Source organism: Doryrhamphus excisus, chromosome 7 (assembly GCF_030265055.1).
Source record: "Doryrhamphus excisus isolate RoL2022-K1 chromosome 7, RoL_Dexc_1.0, whole genome shotgun sequence".
Taxonomy (NCBI): domain Eukaryota; kingdom Metazoa; phylum Chordata; class Actinopteri; order Syngnathiformes; family Syngnathidae; genus Doryrhamphus; species Doryrhamphus excisus.
This window is the reverse complement of record NC_080472.1, coordinates 13,253,628-13,271,163: the sequence shown is the minus strand read 5'-3', so window position 1 is coordinate 13,271,163 and position 17,536 is coordinate 13,253,628. Positions and strand designations below refer to the sequence as shown.

The 17,536-nt window shown below is 52.6% G+C and overlaps 58 non-coding genes and 19 pseudogenes across 58 annotated transcripts in view; all 77 read left to right on the top strand.

Annotated features, from left to right (window-relative positions):
• The first annotated feature begins 27 nt into the window (after positions 1 to 27).
• LOC131133939 (5S ribosomal RNA) lies at positions 28 to 146 on the top strand. The gene has a single exon (XR_009131213.1). It is a non-coding gene; the product is annotated as a 5S ribosomal RNA (ribosomal RNA).
• Positions 147 to 258: 112 nt separating this feature from the next.
• On the top strand, positions 259 to 377 carry LOC131133672 (5S ribosomal RNA). The gene has a single exon (XR_009130953.1). It is a non-coding gene; the product is annotated as a 5S ribosomal RNA (ribosomal RNA).
• A 112-nt stretch (positions 378 to 489) lies between these two features.
• Positions 490 to 608, top strand: LOC131133850 (5S ribosomal RNA). The gene has a single exon (XR_009131129.1). It is a non-coding gene; the product is annotated as a 5S ribosomal RNA (ribosomal RNA).
• A 111-nt stretch (positions 609 to 719) lies between these two features.
• On the top strand, positions 720 to 838 carry LOC131133251 (5S ribosomal RNA). Its single transcript, XR_009130828.1, has one exon. It is a non-coding gene; the product is annotated as a 5S ribosomal RNA (ribosomal RNA).
• Positions 839 to 950: 112 nt separating this feature from the next.
• On the top strand, positions 951 to 1,058 carry LOC131133476 (5S ribosomal RNA; annotated as a pseudogene).
• Positions 1,059 to 1,170: 112 nt separating this feature from the next.
• Positions 1,171 to 1,289, top strand: LOC131133039 (5S ribosomal RNA). The gene has a single exon (XR_009130624.1). It is a non-coding gene; the product is annotated as a 5S ribosomal RNA (ribosomal RNA).
• A 112-nt stretch (positions 1,290 to 1,401) lies between these two features.
• On the top strand, positions 1,402 to 1,520 carry LOC131133941 (5S ribosomal RNA). The gene has a single exon (XR_009131215.1). It is a non-coding gene; the product is annotated as a 5S ribosomal RNA (ribosomal RNA).
• Positions 1,521 to 1,632: 112 nt separating this feature from the next.
• LOC131133550 (5S ribosomal RNA) lies at positions 1,633 to 1,741 on the top strand (annotated as a pseudogene).
• Positions 1,742 to 1,853: 112 nt separating this feature from the next.
• Positions 1,854 to 1,972, top strand: LOC131133849 (5S ribosomal RNA). The gene has a single exon (XR_009131128.1). It is a non-coding gene; the product is annotated as a 5S ribosomal RNA (ribosomal RNA).
• Positions 1,973 to 2,083: 111 nt separating this feature from the next.
• On the top strand, positions 2,084 to 2,202 carry LOC131132965 (5S ribosomal RNA). Its single transcript, XR_009130547.1, has one exon. It is a non-coding gene; the product is annotated as a 5S ribosomal RNA (ribosomal RNA).
• Positions 2,203 to 2,312: 110 nt separating this feature from the next.
• LOC131133901 (5S ribosomal RNA) lies at positions 2,313 to 2,431 on the top strand. Its single transcript, XR_009131177.1, has one exon. It is a non-coding gene; the product is annotated as a 5S ribosomal RNA (ribosomal RNA).
• Positions 2,432 to 2,543: 112 nt separating this feature from the next.
• Positions 2,544 to 2,672, top strand: LOC131133412 (5S ribosomal RNA; annotated as a pseudogene).
• Positions 2,673 to 2,784: 112 nt separating this feature from the next.
• On the top strand, positions 2,785 to 2,893 carry LOC131133454 (5S ribosomal RNA; annotated as a pseudogene).
• Positions 2,894 to 3,005: 112 nt separating this feature from the next.
• On the top strand, positions 3,006 to 3,124 carry LOC131133181 (5S ribosomal RNA). Its single transcript, XR_009130761.1, has one exon. It is a non-coding gene; the product is annotated as a 5S ribosomal RNA (ribosomal RNA).
• Positions 3,125 to 3,235: 111 nt separating this feature from the next.
• Positions 3,236 to 3,354, top strand: LOC131133802 (5S ribosomal RNA). Its single transcript, XR_009131078.1, has one exon. It is a non-coding gene; the product is annotated as a 5S ribosomal RNA (ribosomal RNA).
• A 112-nt stretch (positions 3,355 to 3,466) lies between these two features.
• On the top strand, positions 3,467 to 3,585 carry LOC131132954 (5S ribosomal RNA). The gene has a single exon (XR_009130536.1). It is a non-coding gene; the product is annotated as a 5S ribosomal RNA (ribosomal RNA).
• Positions 3,586 to 3,697: 112 nt separating this feature from the next.
• LOC131133793 (5S ribosomal RNA) lies at positions 3,698 to 3,816 on the top strand. Its single transcript, XR_009131070.1, has one exon. It is a non-coding gene; the product is annotated as a 5S ribosomal RNA (ribosomal RNA).
• A 112-nt stretch (positions 3,817 to 3,928) lies between these two features.
• On the top strand, positions 3,929 to 4,037 carry LOC131133549 (5S ribosomal RNA; annotated as a pseudogene).
• A 112-nt stretch (positions 4,038 to 4,149) lies between these two features.
• On the top strand, positions 4,150 to 4,268 carry LOC131133848 (5S ribosomal RNA). Its single transcript, XR_009131127.1, has one exon. It is a non-coding gene; the product is annotated as a 5S ribosomal RNA (ribosomal RNA).
• Positions 4,269 to 4,380: 112 nt separating this feature from the next.
• LOC131133758 (5S ribosomal RNA) lies at positions 4,381 to 4,499 on the top strand. The gene has a single exon (XR_009131036.1). It is a non-coding gene; the product is annotated as a 5S ribosomal RNA (ribosomal RNA).
• A 112-nt stretch (positions 4,500 to 4,611) lies between these two features.
• Positions 4,612 to 4,730, top strand: LOC131133819 (5S ribosomal RNA). Its single transcript, XR_009131094.1, has one exon. It is a non-coding gene; the product is annotated as a 5S ribosomal RNA (ribosomal RNA).
• Positions 4,731 to 4,842: 112 nt separating this feature from the next.
• LOC131133110 (5S ribosomal RNA) lies at positions 4,843 to 4,961 on the top strand. Its single transcript, XR_009130692.1, has one exon. It is a non-coding gene; the product is annotated as a 5S ribosomal RNA (ribosomal RNA).
• A 112-nt stretch (positions 4,962 to 5,073) lies between these two features.
• Positions 5,074 to 5,192, top strand: LOC131133756 (5S ribosomal RNA). Its single transcript, XR_009131034.1, has one exon. It is a non-coding gene; the product is annotated as a 5S ribosomal RNA (ribosomal RNA).
• Positions 5,193 to 5,304: 112 nt separating this feature from the next.
• LOC131133685 (5S ribosomal RNA) lies at positions 5,305 to 5,423 on the top strand. The gene has a single exon (XR_009130965.1). It is a non-coding gene; the product is annotated as a 5S ribosomal RNA (ribosomal RNA).
• Positions 5,424 to 5,535: 112 nt separating this feature from the next.
• Positions 5,536 to 5,654, top strand: LOC131134055 (5S ribosomal RNA). The gene has a single exon (XR_009131325.1). It is a non-coding gene; the product is annotated as a 5S ribosomal RNA (ribosomal RNA).
• Positions 5,655 to 5,766: 112 nt separating this feature from the next.
• On the top strand, positions 5,767 to 5,875 carry LOC131133473 (5S ribosomal RNA; annotated as a pseudogene).
• Positions 5,876 to 5,987: 112 nt separating this feature from the next.
• On the top strand, positions 5,988 to 6,096 carry LOC131133592 (5S ribosomal RNA; annotated as a pseudogene).
• Positions 6,097 to 6,208: 112 nt separating this feature from the next.
• On the top strand, positions 6,209 to 6,327 carry LOC131133847 (5S ribosomal RNA). The gene has a single exon (XR_009131125.1). It is a non-coding gene; the product is annotated as a 5S ribosomal RNA (ribosomal RNA).
• Positions 6,328 to 6,438: 111 nt separating this feature from the next.
• On the top strand, positions 6,439 to 6,557 carry LOC131132943 (5S ribosomal RNA). Its single transcript, XR_009130525.1, has one exon. It is a non-coding gene; the product is annotated as a 5S ribosomal RNA (ribosomal RNA).
• A 112-nt stretch (positions 6,558 to 6,669) lies between these two features.
• Positions 6,670 to 6,788, top strand: LOC131133144 (5S ribosomal RNA). Its single transcript, XR_009130725.1, has one exon. It is a non-coding gene; the product is annotated as a 5S ribosomal RNA (ribosomal RNA).
• A 112-nt stretch (positions 6,789 to 6,900) lies between these two features.
• Positions 6,901 to 7,029, top strand: LOC131133276 (5S ribosomal RNA; annotated as a pseudogene).
• Positions 7,030 to 7,141: 112 nt separating this feature from the next.
• On the top strand, positions 7,142 to 7,250 carry LOC131133470 (5S ribosomal RNA; annotated as a pseudogene).
• Positions 7,251 to 7,362: 112 nt separating this feature from the next.
• On the top strand, positions 7,363 to 7,481 carry LOC131133178 (5S ribosomal RNA). Its single transcript, XR_009130759.1, has one exon. It is a non-coding gene; the product is annotated as a 5S ribosomal RNA (ribosomal RNA).
• A 111-nt stretch (positions 7,482 to 7,592) lies between these two features.
• On the top strand, positions 7,593 to 7,711 carry LOC131133003 (5S ribosomal RNA). The gene has a single exon (XR_009130588.1). It is a non-coding gene; the product is annotated as a 5S ribosomal RNA (ribosomal RNA).
• Positions 7,712 to 7,823: 112 nt separating this feature from the next.
• LOC131132898 (5S ribosomal RNA) lies at positions 7,824 to 7,942 on the top strand. The gene has a single exon (XR_009130481.1). It is a non-coding gene; the product is annotated as a 5S ribosomal RNA (ribosomal RNA).
• Positions 7,943 to 8,054: 112 nt separating this feature from the next.
• LOC131133246 (5S ribosomal RNA) lies at positions 8,055 to 8,173 on the top strand. The gene has a single exon (XR_009130823.1). It is a non-coding gene; the product is annotated as a 5S ribosomal RNA (ribosomal RNA).
• Positions 8,174 to 8,285: 112 nt separating this feature from the next.
• LOC131133757 (5S ribosomal RNA) lies at positions 8,286 to 8,404 on the top strand. The gene has a single exon (XR_009131035.1). It is a non-coding gene; the product is annotated as a 5S ribosomal RNA (ribosomal RNA).
• A 112-nt stretch (positions 8,405 to 8,516) lies between these two features.
• On the top strand, positions 8,517 to 8,635 carry LOC131133818 (5S ribosomal RNA). Its single transcript, XR_009131093.1, has one exon. It is a non-coding gene; the product is annotated as a 5S ribosomal RNA (ribosomal RNA).
• Positions 8,636 to 8,747: 112 nt separating this feature from the next.
• LOC131133109 (5S ribosomal RNA) lies at positions 8,748 to 8,866 on the top strand. Its single transcript, XR_009130691.1, has one exon. It is a non-coding gene; the product is annotated as a 5S ribosomal RNA (ribosomal RNA).
• Positions 8,867 to 8,978: 112 nt separating this feature from the next.
• On the top strand, positions 8,979 to 9,097 carry LOC131133755 (5S ribosomal RNA). Its single transcript, XR_009131033.1, has one exon. It is a non-coding gene; the product is annotated as a 5S ribosomal RNA (ribosomal RNA).
• A 112-nt stretch (positions 9,098 to 9,209) lies between these two features.
• On the top strand, positions 9,210 to 9,328 carry LOC131134014 (5S ribosomal RNA). The gene has a single exon (XR_009131285.1). It is a non-coding gene; the product is annotated as a 5S ribosomal RNA (ribosomal RNA).
• Positions 9,329 to 9,440: 112 nt separating this feature from the next.
• Positions 9,441 to 9,559, top strand: LOC131134054 (5S ribosomal RNA). Its single transcript, XR_009131324.1, has one exon. It is a non-coding gene; the product is annotated as a 5S ribosomal RNA (ribosomal RNA).
• Positions 9,560 to 9,671: 112 nt separating this feature from the next.
• LOC131133472 (5S ribosomal RNA) lies at positions 9,672 to 9,780 on the top strand (annotated as a pseudogene).
• A 112-nt stretch (positions 9,781 to 9,892) lies between these two features.
• LOC131133674 (5S ribosomal RNA) lies at positions 9,893 to 10,011 on the top strand. The gene has a single exon (XR_009130955.1). It is a non-coding gene; the product is annotated as a 5S ribosomal RNA (ribosomal RNA).
• A 112-nt stretch (positions 10,012 to 10,123) lies between these two features.
• LOC131133108 (5S ribosomal RNA) lies at positions 10,124 to 10,242 on the top strand. Its single transcript, XR_009130690.1, has one exon. It is a non-coding gene; the product is annotated as a 5S ribosomal RNA (ribosomal RNA).
• A 112-nt stretch (positions 10,243 to 10,354) lies between these two features.
• On the top strand, positions 10,355 to 10,473 carry LOC131133754 (5S ribosomal RNA). The gene has a single exon (XR_009131032.1). It is a non-coding gene; the product is annotated as a 5S ribosomal RNA (ribosomal RNA).
• Positions 10,474 to 10,585: 112 nt separating this feature from the next.
• Positions 10,586 to 10,704, top strand: LOC131134013 (5S ribosomal RNA). The gene has a single exon (XR_009131284.1). It is a non-coding gene; the product is annotated as a 5S ribosomal RNA (ribosomal RNA).
• A 112-nt stretch (positions 10,705 to 10,816) lies between these two features.
• LOC131134053 (5S ribosomal RNA) lies at positions 10,817 to 10,935 on the top strand. The gene has a single exon (XR_009131323.1). It is a non-coding gene; the product is annotated as a 5S ribosomal RNA (ribosomal RNA).
• A 112-nt stretch (positions 10,936 to 11,047) lies between these two features.
• On the top strand, positions 11,048 to 11,156 carry LOC131133471 (5S ribosomal RNA; annotated as a pseudogene).
• Positions 11,157 to 11,268: 112 nt separating this feature from the next.
• LOC131133548 (5S ribosomal RNA) lies at positions 11,269 to 11,377 on the top strand (annotated as a pseudogene).
• A 112-nt stretch (positions 11,378 to 11,489) lies between these two features.
• Positions 11,490 to 11,608, top strand: LOC131133846 (5S ribosomal RNA). The gene has a single exon (XR_009131124.1). It is a non-coding gene; the product is annotated as a 5S ribosomal RNA (ribosomal RNA).
• A 111-nt stretch (positions 11,609 to 11,719) lies between these two features.
• Positions 11,720 to 11,838, top strand: LOC131132932 (5S ribosomal RNA). The gene has a single exon (XR_009130514.1). It is a non-coding gene; the product is annotated as a 5S ribosomal RNA (ribosomal RNA).
• A 112-nt stretch (positions 11,839 to 11,950) lies between these two features.
• Positions 11,951 to 12,069, top strand: LOC131133143 (5S ribosomal RNA). Its single transcript, XR_009130724.1, has one exon. It is a non-coding gene; the product is annotated as a 5S ribosomal RNA (ribosomal RNA).
• A 112-nt stretch (positions 12,070 to 12,181) lies between these two features.
• On the top strand, positions 12,182 to 12,310 carry LOC131133344 (5S ribosomal RNA; annotated as a pseudogene).
• Positions 12,311 to 12,422: 112 nt separating this feature from the next.
• LOC131133424 (5S ribosomal RNA) lies at positions 12,423 to 12,531 on the top strand (annotated as a pseudogene).
• Positions 12,532 to 12,643: 112 nt separating this feature from the next.
• Positions 12,644 to 12,762, top strand: LOC131133177 (5S ribosomal RNA). Its single transcript, XR_009130758.1, has one exon. It is a non-coding gene; the product is annotated as a 5S ribosomal RNA (ribosomal RNA).
• A 111-nt stretch (positions 12,763 to 12,873) lies between these two features.
• On the top strand, positions 12,874 to 12,992 carry LOC131133002 (5S ribosomal RNA). The gene has a single exon (XR_009130587.1). It is a non-coding gene; the product is annotated as a 5S ribosomal RNA (ribosomal RNA).
• A 112-nt stretch (positions 12,993 to 13,104) lies between these two features.
• LOC131133012 (5S ribosomal RNA) lies at positions 13,105 to 13,223 on the top strand. The gene has a single exon (XR_009130597.1). It is a non-coding gene; the product is annotated as a 5S ribosomal RNA (ribosomal RNA).
• A 112-nt stretch (positions 13,224 to 13,335) lies between these two features.
• LOC131133245 (5S ribosomal RNA) lies at positions 13,336 to 13,454 on the top strand. The gene has a single exon (XR_009130822.1). It is a non-coding gene; the product is annotated as a 5S ribosomal RNA (ribosomal RNA).
• A 112-nt stretch (positions 13,455 to 13,566) lies between these two features.
• LOC131133753 (5S ribosomal RNA) lies at positions 13,567 to 13,685 on the top strand. The gene has a single exon (XR_009131031.1). It is a non-coding gene; the product is annotated as a 5S ribosomal RNA (ribosomal RNA).
• A 112-nt stretch (positions 13,686 to 13,797) lies between these two features.
• Positions 13,798 to 13,916, top strand: LOC131133823 (5S ribosomal RNA). Its single transcript, XR_009131099.1, has one exon. It is a non-coding gene; the product is annotated as a 5S ribosomal RNA (ribosomal RNA).
• Positions 13,917 to 14,028: 112 nt separating this feature from the next.
• Positions 14,029 to 14,137, top strand: LOC131133423 (5S ribosomal RNA; annotated as a pseudogene).
• Positions 14,138 to 14,249: 112 nt separating this feature from the next.
• On the top strand, positions 14,250 to 14,368 carry LOC131133113 (5S ribosomal RNA). Its single transcript, XR_009130695.1, has one exon. It is a non-coding gene; the product is annotated as a 5S ribosomal RNA (ribosomal RNA).
• A 111-nt stretch (positions 14,369 to 14,479) lies between these two features.
• On the top strand, positions 14,480 to 14,598 carry LOC131133800 (5S ribosomal RNA). The gene has a single exon (XR_009131077.1). It is a non-coding gene; the product is annotated as a 5S ribosomal RNA (ribosomal RNA).
• Positions 14,599 to 14,710: 112 nt separating this feature from the next.
• Positions 14,711 to 14,829, top strand: LOC131132919 (5S ribosomal RNA). The gene has a single exon (XR_009130502.1). It is a non-coding gene; the product is annotated as a 5S ribosomal RNA (ribosomal RNA).
• A 112-nt stretch (positions 14,830 to 14,941) lies between these two features.
• LOC131133547 (5S ribosomal RNA) lies at positions 14,942 to 15,050 on the top strand (annotated as a pseudogene).
• A 112-nt stretch (positions 15,051 to 15,162) lies between these two features.
• On the top strand, positions 15,163 to 15,281 carry LOC131133845 (5S ribosomal RNA). Its single transcript, XR_009131123.1, has one exon. It is a non-coding gene; the product is annotated as a 5S ribosomal RNA (ribosomal RNA).
• Positions 15,282 to 15,392: 111 nt separating this feature from the next.
• Positions 15,393 to 15,511, top strand: LOC131132908 (5S ribosomal RNA). The gene has a single exon (XR_009130491.1). It is a non-coding gene; the product is annotated as a 5S ribosomal RNA (ribosomal RNA).
• Positions 15,512 to 15,623: 112 nt separating this feature from the next.
• On the top strand, positions 15,624 to 15,742 carry LOC131132893 (5S ribosomal RNA). Its single transcript, XR_009130476.1, has one exon. It is a non-coding gene; the product is annotated as a 5S ribosomal RNA (ribosomal RNA).
• Positions 15,743 to 15,854: 112 nt separating this feature from the next.
• On the top strand, positions 15,855 to 15,983 carry LOC131133287 (5S ribosomal RNA; annotated as a pseudogene).
• Positions 15,984 to 16,095: 112 nt separating this feature from the next.
• On the top strand, positions 16,096 to 16,204 carry LOC131133450 (5S ribosomal RNA; annotated as a pseudogene).
• Positions 16,205 to 16,316: 112 nt separating this feature from the next.
• LOC131132897 (5S ribosomal RNA) lies at positions 16,317 to 16,435 on the top strand. Its single transcript, XR_009130480.1, has one exon. It is a non-coding gene; the product is annotated as a 5S ribosomal RNA (ribosomal RNA).
• A 111-nt stretch (positions 16,436 to 16,546) lies between these two features.
• Positions 16,547 to 16,665, top strand: LOC131133142 (5S ribosomal RNA). Its single transcript, XR_009130723.1, has one exon. It is a non-coding gene; the product is annotated as a 5S ribosomal RNA (ribosomal RNA).
• A 112-nt stretch (positions 16,666 to 16,777) lies between these two features.
• Positions 16,778 to 16,896, top strand: LOC131133938 (5S ribosomal RNA). Its single transcript, XR_009131212.1, has one exon. It is a non-coding gene; the product is annotated as a 5S ribosomal RNA (ribosomal RNA).
• A 112-nt stretch (positions 16,897 to 17,008) lies between these two features.
• On the top strand, positions 17,009 to 17,117 carry LOC131133422 (5S ribosomal RNA; annotated as a pseudogene).
• Positions 17,118 to 17,229: 112 nt separating this feature from the next.
• On the top strand, positions 17,230 to 17,348 carry LOC131133176 (5S ribosomal RNA). Its single transcript, XR_009130757.1, has one exon. It is a non-coding gene; the product is annotated as a 5S ribosomal RNA (ribosomal RNA).
• A 111-nt stretch (positions 17,349 to 17,459) lies between these two features.
• LOC131133799 (5S ribosomal RNA) overlaps positions 17,460 to 17,536 on the top strand; it is a 119-nt gene continuing 42 nt past the window's right edge. Inside the window, exon 1 of the ribosomal RNA XR_009131076.1 lies at positions 17,460 to 17,536. This exon is cut by the window's right edge and continues 42 nt beyond it. This is a non-coding gene — a ribosomal RNA (5S ribosomal RNA).

Here is a 17,536-nt window from a genome sequence, read left to right as displayed (position 1 = left end):
AATAGGATCTTTTCAGTTGCCCTGGCAGCTTACGGCCATACTACCCTCAAAACGCCCGATCTCGTCCGACCTCGGAAGCTAAGCAGGGGCGGGCCTGGTTAGTACTTGGATGGGAGACCACCTGGGAATACCAGGTGCTGTAAGCTTTTTATGGTTTCTGCTCCTGCCTGACAGCAGAGGGCGCTGTTCGACACTTTTTGCTGGAGTTTAGTTTGGCCTGCGTCACCTTCAAATAGGATCTTTTCAGTTTACCTGGCAGCTTACGGCCATACTACCCTGAAAACGCCCGATCTCGTCCGATCTCGGAAGTTAAGCAGGGGCGGGCCTGGTTAGTACTTGGATGGGAGACCGCCTGGGAATAACAGGTGCTGTAAGCTTTTTATGGTTTCTGCTCCTGCCTGACAGCAGAGGGCGCTGTTTGAAACTTTTTGCTGGAGTCTAATTTGGCCTGTGTCGCCTTCAAATAGGATCTTTTCAGTTGCCCTGGCAGCTTACGGCCATACTACCTTGAAAACGCCCGATCTCGTCCGATCTCGGAAGCTAAGCACGGGCGGGCCTGGTTAGTACTTGGATGGGAGACCGCCTGGGAATACCAGGTGCTGTAAGCTTTCTATGGTTTCTGCTCTAGCCTGACAGCAGAGGGCGCTGTTTGACACTTTTTGCTGGATCTAGTTTGGCCTGCGTCGCCTTCAAATAAGATCTTTTCCGTTGTCCTGGCAGCTTACGGCCATACTACCCTGAAAACGCCCGATCACGTCCGATCTCGGAAGCTACGTAGGGGAGGGCCTGGTTAGTACTTGGATGGGAGACCGCCTGGTAATACCAGGTGCTGTAAGCTTTTTATGGTTTCTGCTCTTGCCTGACAGCAGAGGGCGCTGTTTGACACTTTTTGCTGGAGTCTAGTTTGGCCTGCGTCACCTTCAAATAGGATCTTTTCAGTTGACCTGGCAGCTTACGGCCATACTACCCTGAAAACGCCCGATCTCGGAAGCTAAGCAGGGGCGGGCCTGGTTATACTTGGATGGGAGACCGCCTGGGAATACCAGGTGCTGTAAGCTTTTTATGGTATCTGCTCTGGCCTGACAGCAGAGGGCGCTGTTTGACACTTTTTGCTGGAGTCTAGTTTGGCCTGCGTCACCTTCAAATAGGATCTTTTCAGTTGACCTGGCAGCTTACGGCCATACTACCCTGAAAACGCCCGATCTCGTCCGATCTCGGAAGCTAAGCAGGGGCGGGCCTGTATAGTACTTGGATGGGAGACAGCCTGGGAATACCAGGTGCTGTAAGCTTTTTATGGTTTCTGCTCTTGCCTGACAGCAGAGGGCGCTGTTTGACACTTTTTGCTGGAGTCTAGTTTGGCCTGCGTCACCTTCAAATAGGATCTTTTCAGTTGACCTGGCAGCTTACGGCCATACTACCCTGAAAACGCCCGATCTCGTCCGATCTCGGAAGCTAAGCAGGGGCGGGCCTGGTTCGTACTTGAATGGGAGACCGCCTGGGAATACCAGGTGCTGTAAGCTTTTTATGGTTTCTGCTCTTGCCTGACAGCAGAGGGCGCTGTTTGACACTTTTTGCTGGAGGCGAGTTTGGCCTGCGTCGCCTTCAAATAGGATCTTTTCAGTTGACCTGGCAGCTTATGGCCATACTACCCTGAAAACGCCCGATCTCTGAAGCTAAGCAGGGGCGGGCCTGGTTAGTACTTGGATGGGAGACCGCCTGGGAATACCAGGTGCTGGAAGCTTTTTATGGTTTCTGCTCTTGCCTGACAGCAGAGGGCGCTGTTTGACACTTTTTGCTGGAGTCTAATTTGGCCTGCGTCGCCTTCAAATAGGATCTTTTCAGTTGCCCTGGCAGCTTACGGCCATACTACCTTGAAAACGCCCGATCTCGTCCGATCTCGGAAGCTAAGCACGGGCGGGCCTGGTTAGTACTTGGATGGGAGACCGCCTGGGAATACCAGGTGCTGTAAGCTTTTTATGGTTTCTGCTCTAGCCTGACAGCAGAGGGCGCTGTTTGACACTTTTTGCTGGATCTAGTTTGGCCTGTGTCGCCTTCAAATAAGATCTTTTCCGTCGTCCTGGCAGCTTACGGCCATACTACCCTGAAAACGCCCGATCTCGTCCGATCTCGGAAGCTAAGCAGGGGCGGGCCTGGTTAGTACTTGGATGGGAGACCGCCTGGGAATACCAGGTGCTGTAAGCTTTTTATGGTTTCTGCTTGCCTGACAGCAGGGGGCGCTGTTTGCCACTTTTTGCTGGAGTCTAGTTTGGCCTGCGTTGCCTTCAAATAGGATCTTTTCAGTTGCCCTGGCAGCTTACGGCCATACTACCCTGAAAACGCCCGATCTCGTCCGATCTCGGAAGCTAAGCAGGGGCGGGCCTGGTTATTACTTGGATGGGAGACCGCCTGGGAATACCAGGTGCTGTAAGCTTTTTATGGTTTCTGCTCTTGCCTGACAGCAGATGGCGCTGTTTGACACTTTTTGCTGGAGTTTAGTTTGGCCTGCGTCGCCTTCAAATAGGATCTTTTCAGTTGACCTGGCAGCTTACGGCCATACGACCCTGAAAACGCCCGATCTCGTCTGATCTCGTCCGATCTCGGAAGCTAAGCAGGGGCGGGCCTGGTTGGTACTTGGATGGGAGACCGCCTGGGAATACCAGGTGCTGGAAGCTTTTTATGGTTTCTGCTCTTGCCTGACAGCAGAGGGCGCTGTTTGACACTTTTTGCTGGAGTCTATTTTGGCCTGCGTCGCCTTCAAATAAGATCTTTTCAGTTGTCCTGGCAGCTTACGGCCATACTACCCTGAAAATGCCCGATCTCGGAAGCTAAGCAGGGGCGGGCCTGGTTAGTACTTGGATGGGAGACCGCCTGGGCATACCAGGTGCTGTAAGCTTTTTATTGTTTCTGCTCTTGCCTGACAGCAGAGGGCGCTGTTTGACACTTTTTGCTGGAGTCTAGTTTGGCCTGCGTCACCTTCAAATAGGATCTTTTCAGTTGACTTGGCAGCTTACGGCCATACTACCCTGAAAACGCCTGATCTCGTCCGATCTCGGAAGCTAAGCAGGGGCGTGCCTGATTAGTACTTGGATGGGAGACCGCCTGGGAATACCAGGTGCTGTAAACTTTTTATGGTTTCTGCTCTTGCCTGACAGCAGAAGGCGCTGTTTGACACTTTTTGCTGGATCTAGTTTGGCCTGCGTCGCCTTCAAATAAGATCTTTTCCGTTGTCCTGGCAGCATACGGCCATACTACCCTGAAAACGCCCGATCTCGTCCGATCTCGGAAGCTAAGCAGGGGCGGGCCTGGTTAGTACTTGGATGGGAGACCGCCTGGGAATACCAGGTGCTGTAAGCTTTTTATGGTTTCTGCTCTTGCCTGACAGCAGAGGGCGCTTTTTGACACTTTTTGCTGGCGTCTAGTTTGGCCTGCGTCGCCTTCAAATAGGATCTTTTCAGTTGCCCTGGCAGCTTACGGCCATACTACCCTGAAAACGCCCGATCTCGTCCGATCTCGGAAGCTAAGCAGGGGCGGGCCTGGTTAGTACTTGGATGGGAGACCGCCTGGGAATACCAGGTGCTGTAAGCTTTTTATGGTTTCTGCTCTTGCCTGACAGCAGAGGGCGCTGTTTGACACTTTTTGCTGGAGTCTAGTTTGGCCTGCGTCACCTTCAAATAGGATCTTTTCAGTTGACCTGGCAGCTTACGGCCATACTACCCTGAAAACGCCCGATCTCGTCCGATCTCGGAAGCTAAGCAGGGGCGGGCCTGGTTAGTACTTGGATGGGAGACCGCCTGGGAATACCAGGGGCTGTAAGCTTTTTATGGTTTCTGCTCTTGCCTGACAGCAGAGGGCGCTGTTTGACACTTTTTGCTGGAGGCTAGTTTGGCCTGCGTCGCCTTCAAATAGGATCTTTTCAGTTGACCTGGCAGCTTATGGCCATACTACCCTGAAAACGCCCGATCTCTGAAGCTAAGCAGGGGCGGGCCTGGTTAGTACTTGGATGGGAGACCGCCTGGGAATACCAGGTGCTGGAAGCTTTTTATGGTTTCTGCTCTTGCCTGACAGCAGAGGGCGCTGTTTGACACTTTTTGCTGGAGTCTAATTTGGCCTGCGTCGCCTTCAAATAGGATCTTTTCAGTTGCCCTGGCAGCTTACGGCCATACTACCTTGAAAACGCCCGATCTCGTCCGATCTCGGAAGCTAAGCACGGGCGGGCCTGGTTAGTACTTGGATGGGAGACCGCCTGGGAATACCAGGTGCTGTAAGCTTTTTATTGTTTCTGCTCTAGCCTGACAGCAGAGGGCGCTGTTTGACACTTTTTGCTGGAGTCTAGTTTGGCCTGCGTCACCTTCAAATAGGATCTTTTCAGTTGCCTTGGCAGCTTACGGCCATACTACCCTGAAAACGCCTGATCTCGTCCGATCTCGGAAGCTAAGCAGGGGCGGGCCTGGTTAGTACTTGGATGGGAGACCGCCTGGGAATACCAGGTGCTGTAAGCTATTTATGGTTTCTGCTCTTGCCTGACAGCAGAGGGCACTTTTTGACACTTTTTGCTGGCGTCTAGTTTGGCCTGCGTCGCCTTCAAATAGGATCTTTTCAGTTGCCCTGGCAGCCTACGGCCATACTACCCTGAAAACGCCCGATCTCGTCCGATCTCGGAAGCTAAGCAGGGGCGGGCCTGGTTAGTACTTGGATGGGAGACCGCCTGGGAATACCAGGTGCTGTAAGCTATTTATGGTTTCTGCTCTTGCCTGACAGCAGAGGGCGCTTTTTGACACTTTTTGCTGGCGTCTAGTTTGGCCTGCGTCGCCTTCAAATAGGATCTTTTCAGTTGCCCTGGCAGCTTACGGCCATACTACCCTGAAAATGCCCGATCTCGTCCGATCTCGGAAGCTAAGCAGGGGCGGGCGTGGTTAGTACTTGGATGGGAGACCGCCTGGGAATACCAGGTGCTGTTAGCTTTTTATGGTTTCTGCTCTAGCCTGACAGCAGAGGGCGCTGTTTGACACTTTTTGCTGGAGTCTAGTTTGGCCTGCGTCGCCTTCAAATAGGATCTTTTCAGTTGACCTGGCAGCTTACGGCCATACTACCCTGAAAACACCCGATCTCGTCCGATCTCGGAAGCTAAGCAGGGGCGGGCCTGGTAAGTACTTGGATGGGAGACCGCCTGGGAATACCAGGTGCTGTTAGCTTTTTATGCTTTCTGCTCTAGCCTGACAGCATAGGGCGCTGTTTGACACTTTTTGCTGGAGTCTAGTTTGGCCTGCGTCGCCTTCAAATAAGATCTTTTCAGTTGTCCTGGCAGCTTACGGCCATACTACCCTGAAAACGCCCGATCTCGTCAGATCTCGGAAGCTAAGCAGGGGCGGGCCTGGTTAGTACTTGGATGGGAGACCGCCTGGGAGTACCAGGTGCTGTAAGCTTTTTATGGTTTCTGCTCTTGCCTGACAGCAGAGGGCGCTGTTTGACACTTTTTGCTGGAGTCTAGTTTGGCCTGCGTCGCCTTCAAATAAGATCTTTTCAGTTGTCCTGGCAGCTTACGGCCATACTACACTGAAAACGCCCGATCTCGTCGGATCTCGGAAGCTAAGCAGGGGCGGGCCTGGTTAGTACTTGGATGGGAGACCGCCTGGGAATACCAGGTGCTGTAAGCCTTTTATGGTTTCTGCTCTTGCCTGACAGCAGAGGGCGCTGTTTGACACTCTTTGCTGGAGTCTAGTTTGGCCTGCGTCGCCTTCAAATAGGATCTTTTCAGTTGCCCTGGCAGCTTACGGCCATACTACCCTGAAAACGCCCGATCTCGGAAGCTAAGCAGGGGCGGGCCTGTTTAGTACTTGGATGGGAGACCGCCTGGGAATACCAGGTGCTGGAAGCTTTTTATGGTTTCTGCTCTTGCCTGACAGCAGAGGGCGCTGTTTGACACTTTTTGCTGGAGGCTAGTTTGGCCTGCGTCGCCTTCAAATAGGATCTTTTCAGTTGACCTGGCAGCTTATGGCCATACTACCCTGAAAACGCCCGATCTCTGAAGCTAAACAGGGGCGGGCCTGGTTAGTACTTGGATGGGAGACCGCCTGGGAATACCAGGTGCTGGAAGCTTTTTATGGTTTCTGCTCTTGCCTGACAGCAGAGGGCGCTGTTTGACACTTTTTGCTGGAGTCTAATTTGGCCTGCGTCGCCTTCAAATAGGATCTTTTCAGTTGCCCTGGCAGCTTACGGCCATACTACCTTGAAAACGCCCGATCTCGTCCGATCTCGGAAGCTAAGCACGGGCGGGCCTGGTTAGTACTTGGATGGGAGACCGCCTGGGAATACCAGGTGCTGTAAGCTTTTTATGGTTTCTGCTCTAGCCTGACAGCAGAGGGCGCTGTTTGACACTTTTTGCTGGATCTAGTTTGGCCTGTGTCGCCTTCAAATAAGATCTTTTCCGTCGTCCTGGCAGCTTACGGCCATACTACCCTGAAAACGCCCGATCTCGTCCGATCTCGGAAGCTAAGCAGGGGCGGGCCTGGTTAGTACTTGGATGGGAGACCGCCTGGGAATACCAGGTGCTGTAAGCTTTTTATAGTTTCTGCTCTTGCCTGACAGCAGAGGGCGCTGTTTGACACTTTTTGCTGGAGTCTAGTTTGGCCTGCGTCGCCTTCAAATAGGATCTTTTCAGTTGACCTGGCAGCTTACCGCCATACTACCCTGAAAACGCCCGATCTCGTCCGATCTCGGAAGCTAAGCAGGGGCGGGCCTGGTTAGTACTTGAATGGGAGACCGCCTGGGAATACCAGGTGCTGGAAGCTTTTTATGGTTTCTGCTCTTGCCTGACAGCAGATGGCGCTGTTTGACACTTTTTGCTGGAGTTTAGTTTGGCCTGCGTCGCCTTCAAATAGGATCTTTTCAGTTGACCTGGCAGCTTACGGCCATACTACCCTGAAAACGCCCGATCTCGTCCGATCTCGTCCGATCTCGGAAGCTAAGCAGGGGCGGGCCTGGTTAGTACTTGGATGGGAGACCGCCTGGGAATACCAGGTGCTGGAAGCTTTTTATGGTTTCTGCTCTTGCCTGACAGCAGAGGGCGCTGTTTGACACTTTTTGCTGGAGTTTATTTTGGCCTGCGTCGCCTTCAAATAAGATCTTTTCAGTTGTCCTGGCAGCTTACGGCCATACTACCCTGAAAACGCCCGATCTCGGAAGCTAAGCAGGGGCGGGCCTGGTTAGTACTTGCATGGGAGACCGCCTGGGCATACCAGGTGCTGTAAGCTTTTTATTGTTTCTGCTCTTGCCTGACAGCAGAGGGCGCTGTTTGACACTTTTTGCTGGAGTCTAGTTTGGCCTGCGTCACCTTCAAATCGGATCTTTTCAGTTGACTTGGCAGCTTACGGCCATACTACCCTGAAAACGCCTGATCTCGTCCGATCTCGGAAGCTAAGCAGGGGCGTGCCTGATTAGTACTTGGATGGGAGACCGCCTGGGAATACCAGGTGCTGTAAACTTTTTATGGTTTCTGCTCTTGCCTGACAGCAGAAGGCGCTGTTTGACACTTTTTGCTGGATCTAGTTTGGCCTGCGTCGCCTTCAAATAAGATCTTTTCCGTTGTCCTGGCAGCATACGGCCATACTACCCTGAAAACGCCCGATCTCGTCCGATCTCGGAAGCTAAGCAGGGGCGGGCCTGGTTAGTACTTGGATGGGAGACCGCCTGGGAATACCAGGTGCTTTAAGCTTTTTATAGTTTCTGCTATTGCCTGACAGCAGAGGGCGCTGTTTGACACTTTTTGCTGGAGTCTAGTTTGGCCTGCGTCGCCTTCAAATAGGATCTTTTCAGTTGACCTGGCAGCTTACCGCCATACTACCCTGAAAACGCCCGATCTCGTCCGATCTCGGAAGCTAAGCAGGGGCGGGCCTGGTTAGTACTTGGATGGGAAACCGCCTGGGAATACCAGGTGCTGTAAGCTTTTTATGGTTTCTGCTCTTGCCTGACAGCAGAGGGCGCTTTTTGACACTTTTTGCTGGCGTCTAGTTTGGCCTGCGTCGCCTTCAAATAGGATCTTTTCAGTTGCCCTGGCAGCTTACGGCCATACTACCCTGAAAATGCCCGATCTCGTCTGATCTCGGAAGCTAAGCAGGGGCGGGCGTGGTTAGTACTTGGATGGGAGACCGACTGGGAATACCAGGTGCTGTTAGCTTTTTATGGTTTCTGCTCTAGCCTGACAGCAGAGGGCGCTGTTTGACACTTTTTGCTGGAGTCTAGTTTGGCCTGCGTCACCTTCAAATAGGATCTTTTCAGTTGCCTTGGCAGCTTACGGCCATACTACCCTGAAAACGCCTGATCTCGTCCGATCTCGGAAGCTAAGCAGGGGCGGGCCTGGTTAGTACTTGGATGGGAGACCGCCTGGGAATACCAGGTGCTGTAAGCTATTTATGGTTTCTGCTCTTGCCTGACAGCAGAGGGCGCTTTTTGACACTTTTTGCTGGCGTCTAGTTTGGCCTGCGTCGCCTTCAAATAGGATCTTTTCAGTTGCCCTGGCAGCCTACGGCCATACTACCCTGAAAACGCCCGATCTCGTCCGATCTCGGAAGCTAAGCAGGGGCGGGCCTGGTTAGTACTTGGATGGGAGACCGCCTGGGAATACCAGGTGCTGTAAGCTATTTATGGTTTCTGCTCTTGCCTGACAGCAGAGGGCGCTTTTTGACACTTTTTGCTGGCGTCTAGTTTGGCCTGCGTCGCCTTCAAATAGGATCTTTTCAGTTGCCCTGGCAGCTTACGGCCATACTACCCTGAAAATGCCCGATCTCGTCCGATCTCGGAAGCTAAGCAGGGGCGGGCGTGGTTAGTACTTGGATGGGAGACCGCCTGGGAATACCAGGTGCTGTTAGCTTTTTATGGTTTCTGCTCTAGCCTGACAGCAGAGGGCGCTGTTTGACACTTTTTGCTGGAGTCTAGTTTGGCCTGCGTCGCCTTCAAATAGGATCTTTTCAGTTGACCTGGCAGCTTACGGCCATACTACCCTGAAAACACCCGATCTCGTCCGATCTCGGAAGCTAAGCAGGGGCGGGCCTGGTAAGTACTTGGATGGGAGACCGCCTGGGAATACCAGGTGCTGTTAGCTTTTTATGCTTTCTGCTCTAGCCTGACAGCATAGGGCGCTGTTTGACACTTTTTGCTGGAGTCTAGTTTGGCCTGCGTCGCCTTCAAATAAGATCTTTTCAGTTGTCCTGGCAGCTTACGGCCATACTACCCTGAAAACGCCCGATCTCGTCAGATCTCGGAAGCTAAGCAGGGGCGGGCCTGGTTAGTACTTGGATGGGAGACCGCCTGGGAATACCAGGTGGTGTAAGCTTTTTATGGTTTCTGCTCTTGCCTGACAGCAGAGGGCGCTGTTTGACACTTTTTGCTGGAGTCTAGTTTGGCCTGCGTTGCCTTCAAATAAGATCTTTTCAGTTGTCCTGGCAGCTTACGGCCATACTACACTGAAAACGCCCGATCTCGTCGGATCTCGGAAGCTAAGCAGGGGCGGGCCTGGTTAGTACTTGGATGGGAGACCGCCTGGGAATACCAGGTGCTGTAAGCCTTTTATGGTTTCTGCTCTTGCCTGACAGCAGAGGGCGCTGTTTGACACTCTTTGCTGGAGTCTAGTTTGGCCTGCGTCGCCTTCAAATAGGATCTTTTCAGTTGCCCTGGCAGCTTACGGCCATACTACCCTGAAAACGCCCGATCTCGGAAGCTAAGCAGGGGCGGGCCTGTTTAGTACTTGGATGGGAGACCGCCTGGGAATACCAGGTGCTGGAAGCTTTTTATGGTTTCTGCTCTTGCCTGACAGCAGAGGGCGCTGTTTGACACTTTTTGCTGGAGGCTAGTTTGGCCTGCGTCGCCTTCAAATAGGATCTTTTCAGTTGACCTGGCAGCTTATGGCCATACTACCCTGAAAACGCCCGATCTCGTCCGATCTCGGAAGCTAAGCAGGGGCGGGCCTGGTTAGTACTTGGATGGGAGACCGCCTGGGAATACCAGGTGCTGTAAGCTATTTATGGTTTCTGCTCTTGCCTGACAGCAGAGGGCGCTTTTTGACACTTTTTGCTGGCGTCTAGTTTGGCCTGCGTCGCCTTCAAATAGGATCTTTTCAGTTGCCCTGGCAGCTTACGGCCATACTACCCTGAAAATGCCCGATCTCGTCCGATCTCGGAAGCTAAGCAGGGGCGGGCGTGGTTAGTACTTGGATGGGAGACCGCCTGGGAATACCAGGTGCTGTTAGCTTTTTATGGTTTCTGCTCTAGCCTGACAGCAGAGGGCGCTGTTTGACACTTTTTGCTGGAGTCTAGTTTGGCCTGCGTCGCCTTCAAATAGGATCTTTTCAGTTGACCTGGCAGCTTACGGCCATACTACCCTGAAAACACCCGATCTCGTCCGATCTCGGAAGCTAAGCAGGGGCGGGCCTGGTAAGTACTTGGATGGGAGACCGCCTGGGAATACCAGGTGCTGTTAGCTTTTTATGCTTTCTGCTCTAGCCTGACAGCATAGGGCGCTGTTTGACACTTTTTGCTGGAGTCTAGTTTGGCCTGCGTCGCCTTCAAATAAGAACTTTTCAGTTGTCCTGGCAGCTTACGGCCATACTACCCTGAAAACGCCCGATCTCGTCAGATCTCGGAAGCTAAGCAGGGGCGGGCCTGGTTAGTACTTGGATGGGAGACCGCCTGGGAATACCAGGTGGTGTAAGCTTTTTATGGTTTCTGCTCTTGCCTGACAGCAGAGGGCGCTGTTTGACACTTTTTGCTGGAGTCTAGTTTGGCCTGCGTTGCCTTCAAATAAGATCTTTTCAGTTGTCCTGGCAGCTTACGGCCATACTACACTGAAAACGCCCGATCTCGTCGGATCTCGGAAGCTAAGCAGGGGCGGGCCTGGTTAGTACTTGGATGGGAGACCGCCTGGGAATACCAGGTGCTGTAAGCCTTTTATGGTTTCTGCTCTTGCCTGACAGCAGAGGGCGCTGTTTGACACTCTTTGCTGGAGTCTAGTTTGGCCTGCGTCGCCTTCAAATAGGATCTTTTCAGTTGCCCTGGCAGCTTACGGCCATACTACCCTGAAAACGCCCGATCTCGGAAGCTAAGCAGGGGCGGGCCTGTTTAGTACTTGGATGGGAGACCGCCTGGGAATACCAGGTGCTGGAAGCTTTTTATGGTTTCTGCTCTTGCCTGACAGCAGAGGGCGCTGTTTGACACTTTTTGCTGGAGGCTAGTTTGGCCTGCGTCGCCTTCAAATAGGATCTTTTCAGTTGACCTGGCAGCTTATGGCCATACTACCCTGAAAACGCCCGATCTCTGAAGCTAAGCAGGGGCGGGCCTGGTTAGTACTTGGATGGGAGACCGCCTGGGAATACCAGGTGCTGGAAGCTTTTTATGGTTTCTGCTCTTGCCTGACAGCAGAGGGCGCTGTTTGACACTTTTTGCTGGAGTCTAATTTGGCCTGCGTCGCCTTCAAATAGGATCTTTTCAGTTGCCCTGGCAGCTTACGGCCATACTACCTTGAAAACGCCCGATCTCGTCCGATCTCGGAAGCTAAGCACGGGCGGGCCTGGTTAGTACTTGGATGGGAGACCGCCTGGGAATACCAGGTGCTGTAAGCTTTTTATGGTTTCTGCTCTAGCCTGACAGCAGAGGGCGCTGTTTGACACTTTTTGCTGGATCTAGTTTGGCCTGTGTCGCCTTCAAATAAGATCTTTTCCGTCGTCCTGGCAGCTTACGGCCATACTACCCTGAAAACGCCCGATCTCGTCCGATCTCGGAAGCTAAGCAGGGGCGGGCCTGGTTAGTACTTGGATGGGAGACCGCCTGGGAATACCAGGTGCTGTAAGCTTTTTATAGTTTCTGCTCTTGCCTGACAGCAGAGGGCGCTGTTTGACACTTTTTGCTGGAGTCTAGTTTGGCCTGCGTCGCCTTCAAATAGGACCTTTTCAGTTGACCTGGCAGCTTACCGCCATACTACCCTGAAAACGCCCGATCTCGTCCGATCTCGGAAGCTAAGCAGGGGCGGGCCTGGTTAGTACTTGAATGGGAGACCGCCTGGGAATACCAGGTGCTGGAAGCTTTTTATGGTTTCTGCTCTTGCCTGACAGCAGATGGCGCTGTTTGACACTTTTTGCTGGAGTTTAGTTTGGCCTGCGTCGCCTTCAAATAGGATCTTTTCAGTTGACCTGGCAGCTTACGGCCATACTACCCTGAAAACGCCCGATCTCGTCCGATCTCGTCCGATCTCGGAAGCTAAGTAGGGGCGGGCCTGGTTAGTACTTGGATGGGAGACCGCCTGGGAATACCAGGTGCTGGAAGCTTTTTATGGTTTCTGCTCTTGCCTGACAGCAGAGGGCGCTGTTTGACACTTTTTGCTGGAGTTTATTTTGGCCTGCGTCGCCTTCAAATAAGATCTTTTCAGTTGTCCTGGCAGCTTACGGCCATACTACCCTGAAAACGCCCGATCTCGGAAGCTAAGCAGGGGCGGGCCTGGTTAGTACTTGGATGGGAGACCGCCTGGGCATACCAGGTGCTGTAAGCTTTTTATTGTTTCTGCTCTTGCCTGACAGCAGAGGGCGCTGTTTGACACTTTTTGCTGGAGTCGAGTTTGGCCTGCGTCACCTTCAAATCGGATCTTTTCAGTTGACTTGGCAGCTTACGGCCATACTACCCTGAAAACGCCTGATCTCGTCCGATCTCGGAAGCTAAGCAGGGGCGTGCCTGATTAGTACTTGGATGGGAGACCGCCTGGGAATACCAGGTGCTGTAAACTTTTTATGGTTTCTGCTCTTGCCTGACAGCAGAAGGCGCTGTTTGACACTTTTTGCTGGATCTAGTTTGGCCTGCGTCGCCTTCAAATAAGATCTTTTCCGTTGTCCTGGCAGCATACGGCCATACTACCCTGAAAACGCCCGATCTCGTCCGATCTCGGAAGCTAAGCAGGGGCGGGCCTGGTTAGTACTTGGATGGGAGACCGCCTGGGAATACCAGGTGCTTTAAGCTTTTTATAGTTTCTGCTATTGCCTGACAGCAGAGGGCGCTGTTTGACACTTTTTGCTGGAGTCTAGTTTGGCCTGCGTCGCCTTCAAATAGGATCTTTTCAGTTGACCTGGCAGCTTACCGCCATACTACCCTGAAAATGCCCGATCTCGTCCGATCTCGGAAGCTAAGCAGGGGCGGGCCTGGTTAGTACTTGGATGGGAAACCGCCTGGGAATACCAGGTGCTGTAAGCTTTTTATGGTTTCTGCTCTTGCCTGACAGCAGAGGGCGCTTTTTGACACTTTTTGCTGGCGTCTAGTTTGGCCTGCGTCGCCTTCAAATAGGATCTTTTCAGTTGCCCTGGCAGCTTACGGCCATACTACCCTGAAAATGCCCGATCTCGTCTGATCTCGGAAGCTAAGCAGGGGCGGGCGTGGTTAGTACTTGGATGGGAGACCGACTGGGAATACCAGGTGCTGTTAGCTTTTTATGGTTTCTGCTCTAGCCTGACAGCAGAGGGCGCTGTTTGACACTTTTTGCTGGAGTCTAGTTTGGCCTGCGTCACCTTCAAATAGGATCTTTTCAGTTGACCTGGCAGCTTACGGCCATACTACCCTGAAAACACCCGATCTCGTCCGATCTCGGAAGCTAAGCAGGGGCGGGCCTGGTAAGTACTTGGATGGGAGACCGCCTGGGAATACCAGGTGCTGTTAGCTTTTTATGCTTTCTGCTCTAGCCTGACAGCATAGGGCGCTGTTTGACACTTTTTGCTGGAGTCTAGTTTGGCCTGCATCGCCTTCAAATAAGATCTTTTCAGTTGTCCTGGCAGCTTACGGCCATACTACCCTGAAAACGCCCGATCTCGTCCGATCTCGGAAGTTAAGCAGGGGCGGGCCTGGTTAGTACTTGGATGGGAGACCGCCTGGGAATACCAGGTGCTGGAAGCTTTTTATGGTTCCTGCTCTTGCCTGACAGCAGAGGGCGCTGTTTGACACTTTTTGCTGGAGTCTATTTTGGCCTGCGTCGCCTTCAAATAAGATCTTTTCAGTTGTCCAGGCAGCTTACGGCCATACTACCCTGAAAACGCCCGATCTCGGAAGCTAAGCAGGGGCGGGCCTGGTTAGTACTTGGATGGGAGACCGCCTGGGCATACCAGGTGCTGTAAGCTTTTTATTGTTTCTGCTCTTGCCTGACAGCAGAGGGCGCTGTTTGACACTTTTTGCTGGAGTCTAGTTTGGCCTGCGTCACCTTCAAATAGGATCTTTTCAGTTGACTTGGCACCTTACGGCCATACTACCCTGAAAACGCCCGATCTCGTCCGATCTCGGAAGCTAAGCAGGGGCGTGCCTGATTAGTACTTGGATGGGAGACCGCCTGGGAATACCAGGTGCTGTAAGCTTTTTATGGTTTCTGCTCTTGCCTGACAGCAGAGGGCGCTGTTTGACACTTTTTGCTGGATCTAGTTTGGCCTGCGTCGCCTTCAAATAAGATCTTTTCCATTGTCCTGGCAGCATACGGCCATACTACCCTGAAAACGCCCGATCTCGTCCGATCTCGGAAGCTAAGCAGGGGCGGGCCTGGTTAGTACTTGGATGGGAGACCGCCTGGGAATACCAGGTGCTGTAAGCTTTTTATGGTTTCTGCTCTTGCCTGACAGCAGAGGGCGCTGTTTGACACTTTTTGCTGGAGTCTAGTTTGGCCTGCGTCACCTTCAAATAGGATCTTTTCAGTTGACCTGGCAGCTTACGGCCATACTACCCTGAAAACGCCCGATCTCGTCCGATCTCGGAAGCTAAGCAGGGGCGGGCCTGGTTAGTACTTGGATGGGAGACCGCCTGGGAATACCAGGTGCTGTAAGCTTTTTATGGTTTCTGCTCTTGCCTGACAGCAGAGGGCGCTGTTTGACACTTTTTGCTGGAGGCTAGTTTGGCCTGCGTCGCCTTCAAATAGGATCTTTTCAGTTGACCTGGCAGCTTATGGCCATACTACCCTGAAAACGCCCGATCTCTGAAGCTAAGCAGGGGCGGGCCTGGTTAGTACTTGGATGGGAGACCGCCTGGGAATACCAGGTGCTGGAAGCTTTTTATGGTTTCTGCTCTTGCCTGACAGCAGAGGGCGCTGTTTGACACTTTTTGCTGGAGTCTAATTTGGCCTGCGTCGCCTTCAAATAGGATCTTTTCAGTTGCCCTGGCAGCTTACGGCCATACTACCTTGAAAACGCCCGATCTCGTCCGATCTCGGAAGCTAAGCACGGGCGGGCCTGGTTAGTACTTGGATGGGAGACCGCCTGGGAATACCAGGTGCTGTAAGCTTTTTATGGTTTCTGCTCTAGCCTGACAGCAGAGGGCGCTGTTTGACACTTTTTGCTGGATCTAGTTTGGCCTGTGTCGCCTTCAAATAAGATCTTTTCCGTTGTCTTGGCAGCTTACGGCCATACTACCCTGAAAACGCCCGATCTCGTCCGATCTCGGAAGCTAAGCAGGGGCGGGCCTGGTTAGTACTTGGATGGGAGACCGCCTGGGAATACCAGGTGCTGTAAGCTTTTTATAGTTTCTGCTCTTGCCTGACAGCAGAGGGCGCTGTTTGACACTTTTTGCTGGAGTCTAGTTTGGCCTGCGTCGCCTTCAAATAGGATCTTTTCAGTTGACCTGGCAGCTTACCGCCATACTACCCTGAAAACGCCCGATCTCGTCCGATCTCGGAAGCTAAGCAGGGGCGGGCCTGGTTAGTACTTGAATGGGAGACCGCCTGGGAATACCAGGTGCTGTAAGCTTTTTATGGTTTCTGCTCTTGCCTGACAGCAGATGGCGCTGTTTGACACTTTTTGCTGGAGTTTAGTTTGGCCTGCGTCGCCTTCAAATAGGATCTTTTCAGTTGACCTGGCAGCTTACGGCCATACTACCCTGAAAACGCCTGATCTCGTCCGATCTCGTCCGATCTCGGAAGCTAAGCAGGGGTGGGCCTGGTTAGTACTTGGATGGGAGACCGCCTGGGAATACCAGGTGCTGGAAGCTTTTTATGGTTTCTGCTCTTGCCTGACAGCAGAGGGCGCTGTTTGACACTTTTTGCTGGAGTCTATTTTGGCCTGCGTCGCCTTCAAATAAGATCTTTTCAGTTGTCCTGGCAGCTTATGGCCATACTACCCTGAAAACGCCCGATCTCGGAAGCTAAGCAGGGGCGGGCCTGGTTAGTACTTGGATGGGAGACCGCCTGGGCATACCAGGTGCTGTAAGCTTTTTATTGTTTCTGCTCTTGCCTGACAGCAGAGGGCGCTGTTTGACACTTTTTGCTGGAGTCTAGTTTGGCCTGCGTCACCTTCAAATAGGATCTTTTCAGTTGACTTGGCAGCTTACGGCCATACTACCCTGAAAACGCCCGATCTCGTCCGATCTCGGAAGCTAAGCAGGGGCGGGCCTGGTTAGTACTTGGATGGGAGACCGCCTGGGAATACCAGGTGCTGTAAGCTTTTTATAGTTTCTGCTCTTGCCTGACAGCAGAGGGCGCTGTTTGACACTTTTTGCTGCAGTCTAGTTTGGCCTGCGTCGCCTAAAATAGGATCTTTTCAGTTGACCTGGCAGCTTACCGCCATACTACCCTGAAAACGCCCGATCTCGTCCGATCTCGGAAGCTAAGCAGGGGCGGGCCTGGTTAGTACTTGAATGGGAGACCGCCTGGGAATACCAGGTGCTGGAAGCTTTTTATGGTTTCTGCTCTTGCCTGACAGCAGATGGCGCTGTTTGACACTTTTTGCTGGAGTTTAGTTTGGCCTGCGTCGCCTTCAAATAGGATCTTTTCAGTTGACCTGGCAGCTTACGGCCATACTACCCTGAAAACGCCCGATCTCGTCCGATCTCGGAAGCTAAGCAGGGGCGGGCCTGGTTAGTACTTGGATGGGAGACCGCCTGGGAATACCAGGTGCTGGAAGCTTTTTATGGTTTCTGTTCTTGCCTGACAGCAGAGGGCGCTGTTTGACACTTTTTGCTGGAGTCTAATTTGGCCTGCGTCGCCTTCAAATAGGATCTTTTCAGTTGCCCTGGCAGCTTACGGCCATACTACCCTGAAAACGCCCGATCTCGGAAGCTAAGCAGGGGCGGGCCTGGTTAGTACTTGGATGGGAGACCGCCTGGGCATACCAGGTGCTGTAAGCTTTTTATTGTTTCTGCTCTTGCCTGACAGCAGAGGGCGCTGTTTGACACTTTTTGCTGGAGTCTAGTTTGGCCTGCGTCACCTTCAAATAGGATCTTTTCAGTTGACTTGGCAGCTTACGGCCATACTACCCTGAAAACGCCTGATCTCGTCCGATCTCGGAAGCTAAGCAGGGGCGTGCCTGATTAGTACTTGGATGGGAGACCGCCTGGGAATACCAGGTGCTGTAAACTTTTTATGGTTTCTGCTCTTGCCTGACAGCAGAAGGCGCTGTTTGACACTTTTTGCTGGATCTAGTTTGGCCTGCGTCGCCTTCAAATAAGATCTTTTCCGTTGTCCTGGCAGCATACGGCCATACTACCCTGAAAACGCCCGATCTCGTCCGATCTCGGAAGCTAAGCAGGGGCGGGCCTGGTTAGTA